This window comes from Empidonax traillii, unplaced genomic scaffold (assembly GCF_003031625.1).
Source record: "Empidonax traillii isolate 1590-97213 ecotype Southwest subspecies unplaced genomic scaffold, ASM303162v1 scaffold765:size308305, whole genome shotgun sequence".
Lineage (NCBI taxonomy): Eukaryota > Metazoa > Chordata > Aves > Passeriformes > Tyrannidae > Empidonax > Empidonax traillii.
In genome coordinates, this window is record NW_020955958.1 from 3,618 (window position 1) to 6,729 (window position 3,112).

General features: G+C 42.0%; 1 long non-coding RNA gene across 2 annotated transcripts in view; it reads left to right on the plus strand.

Annotated features, from left to right (window-relative positions):
* Positions 1 to 2,554, plus strand: part of LOC114066476 — a 4,694-nt gene extending 2,140 nt beyond the window's left edge. For both annotated transcript variants that reach the window (XR_003573191.1, XR_003573190.1), the window contains exons 2-3: positions 1,538 to 1,694; positions 2,326 to 2,554. This is a non-coding gene — a long non-coding RNA (uncharacterized LOC114066476). The remainder of the gene's footprint in view (positions 1 to 1,537; positions 1,695 to 2,325) is intronic.
* The last annotated feature ends 558 nt before the right edge of the window (positions 2,555 to 3,112 follow it).

Here is a 3,112-nt window from a genome sequence, read left to right on the forward strand (position 1 = left end):
GCTGCCAGGACACCCTGAAGTGCAGATCTGTAGCCTGTGACACCTCACTTTGAGGATTTCTTCCTGACTCAGTTTCCTGATGTTAGCCTGTGGCATTGCCCTTAATAAGAAAAATAGAGATTTTTTTTCAGTTCGTGTTGTAATTGAAGCTTTATTGGGTCAAAAAAAAAAAAAAAAAAAAAAAAAAAAAGGCTTGGGTTTGTTTTTACTTAGAGCAAAGTGCTTGTCTTAGTGCACAGTCATAGGTAATAGCTAATCTAACTGTACAATCCAAAGCGGAGAGACAGCACTTGTAATTCTACCACCGAGTAATTAGGTGATGTCAGCACACTCACACCCCCAGTTAATCTGGCCTCATTTGCCCTGAAATAACAGTGCCATACCCTCACCCCTGTTTTCAGTGGCACAGGTACCTCGCTCTGGGTATGGGGCATCAGAGGCTTTTTGTGCATGTCTGTGTGCGATCACAAACCTGACAGCATGTGGGAGAGTGACAGGGCACTTTACCTTTTACACAGCTCCAACAGGCAAACTACCAGAATGTAAACATTTCAGGATGAGATAGGTAGGGTAGGTATATACTGACAAGATCTTTTTTCTTTCCAGATTAAATAGAAATAAACTGGAGGTATACTGAGATATCAGATACATTTGAAAATCCCAGTTTGGACATTAAACAAACATTTGTAATGCTGAACCCCAGGATAAACAGCAAATATTTTGTATTCTCTAACAAATATTTGGACAGTGACCCACAGGCGAGTTAGGTAATCAAAGCAACTGCAATTGGTAACATAACTCTAAAAATGGATGCAAAACTCTATGATGTAGCTCTAAGTAACTGCTCTTGTGTGATGCTGCTTGTACTCGACTTCATTTGGAACAGCATCAAGTGATCTGCCTGTCCTGTCCTCAGCATTTCCCAGTGCCTTGGAAATCTTTGGGGTCTCCAGCTCTGGCTGTAGGAATGGGGAACCTAGACAGCCAGTGTATGCACACCCCAAGAGGCAGTTAGCTGGCAGGAGACCAGCTTTGGAAGATTTGCCGCTGTACATTCAAACCTTATGGTTTTTGTCTGCCAGTTTCTAGAGCCAAATGTACCTCAAGCCGTAAACAGGAGGTAAACAGGGAGAAGGGGAGAGAATTATATTAATTTATGCAAAAGCTGATAACTTTTTTAAGGTATGGGGAAAGTCCTTTAAAATAACTCAGTTAAAAACTAAACCTCTGATGACATGAGAATGCAGAAAAGCAGACTTCACAGGCCTGCTGCTTGGAAAAGTTCTTGCAGTTGCCCCTTTTAAACCATATATCCAGATTTTTCTTCTGGCTCTCACTGCATCTGGAGTGAGTGAAATGATCTAAGAAAAGCAGGTTTCTTCATGTATTTTTTTTTAACTGGCAAGACAGTAGCTAAGGTATTATTAAGAGAACAAAAGTGGAAAATACCCTGTAAATTGCAAATTTATAGGAAAGCTTTGGAAAACATGCTGGATTTTCATCTAATTCTGAACAAGACAATTTTTATTTCTTGCAGGTTCAGTATCAAGTGATTTCCATGAGGTCATGAGGTTTCCAGAAGTGAATAGAGTATCTCAGCCTTGGTTTCACTAAGGAGAGATGGGCCTAGCTGCACAAGGATCTGTCATGTGCAATTTTGTTTACTTGTGCCTGTTTGCTAACCTCCAGCTTTGGTGAGTCACGGTATTTTTACTACCATGCTGTCCATTCCATAGGCTTTAACACACTCCTCCACTTAATTATTAACACAGTCCAAAGGTATCCACCCCTCTCCCACACAGATCTTCTAGCTAAACACAGTTTTGAAACCTCTTCTTATTTAAAATTGTTCTTTACGGTTTGGATAAACACAGTGTTTGCAGTTGATGCTTTGGTGTTGCTGTAGTGACGTCCTTCCCCAGCTCTTCAAGCTCAGAAGGCTCCTGCCACTTTTTATATTCCTCATGTCCAAACAAGCAGGACTTGTCCTCACTCCAGTCCTACAGATATTCTCTGGCTTTGCTCCTCATGATCCAGTTGAAAATATCCTGTTTTTCCAGGGTTCCCTGTAGCCATCTTCTAACCCAAATAAGCCCTTTGCTCTCTTTCCTTATCCCTCAGATCCCCTGCTACTGCAGTCACCTTCTCTGTGTCCTTGGTTGGGCTGGGCTGGGGTTTGATGCCAGGCTGACATGGGAGGTGGTACAGATGGAAGGAATTCAGCTCCACCATTCAGTGTACCACCTCCAAGGTGCGGGGTGTGTGCCATGAATTAGATCGTGAAATTATTTTTATTTTCTGATGCTTTTTACTCTTATTTTTCAGTGGAACAGGTCCCCTGATCTGGTTCACAGCATGGCCCTGCCAGGAGCTGGAACTGGGAAGATTGAGGAGTGACGCAATGTGGCACGAGGACAAAAAAGGTTGAACTGGGTGTTGGGATGTTTCTGAGGCCACAGGATCAGAAAACTGTGGCCTTTCTGCTGCCAGCCTGAGGCAAGCCTCAATTTCTAGCCACTAATGATCTTGTTAATCTGTTTTATAGCACAGTCAATCTGCACGTGTTTTCAAGTCTCATCTGGCCTCCCTCTTCTGTGTTATTTAACATCTTGTTGAGAAATTCTTTTATCAAACACTTTAAACAATTTTAGAAATACAGACTTGCTTTAAAAAAATTTAGGACTTAGTTATGAGCAGCTCCTATTCCCACAGCAGAGCCGGTCAGCGTAAAGAACAGTGAGAAACACTTGAATCAGAACATGGACAGTCAAAATTTAAAGGAAAAACTAGTACCTACAAAGCATTTATATGTGTGTTGCTTTTGTTTTAAAATTTGACTTGTAGACGTGCAATGATTGAACCCAGAAATGGACTCTGTGGTTGTTCCTCATCCCAGGCAGTTGTGGCCAACGCTCAGTATACGGGTTGTGAATGCTGGAAAAGGCTGGGTGTGTATCACTGCGAGTGTTAGTCACAGCCTGGAAACAGGGTAGGAAAACAATTGAAGCTGAATAGTTACTCAGCTAATTGCTTTGACTAAGTCTCACATTTGCATACCCTAAGCACCCAAACTCCACATTTTTACTTGACAATACTTGCCCTTCCTCTGGGG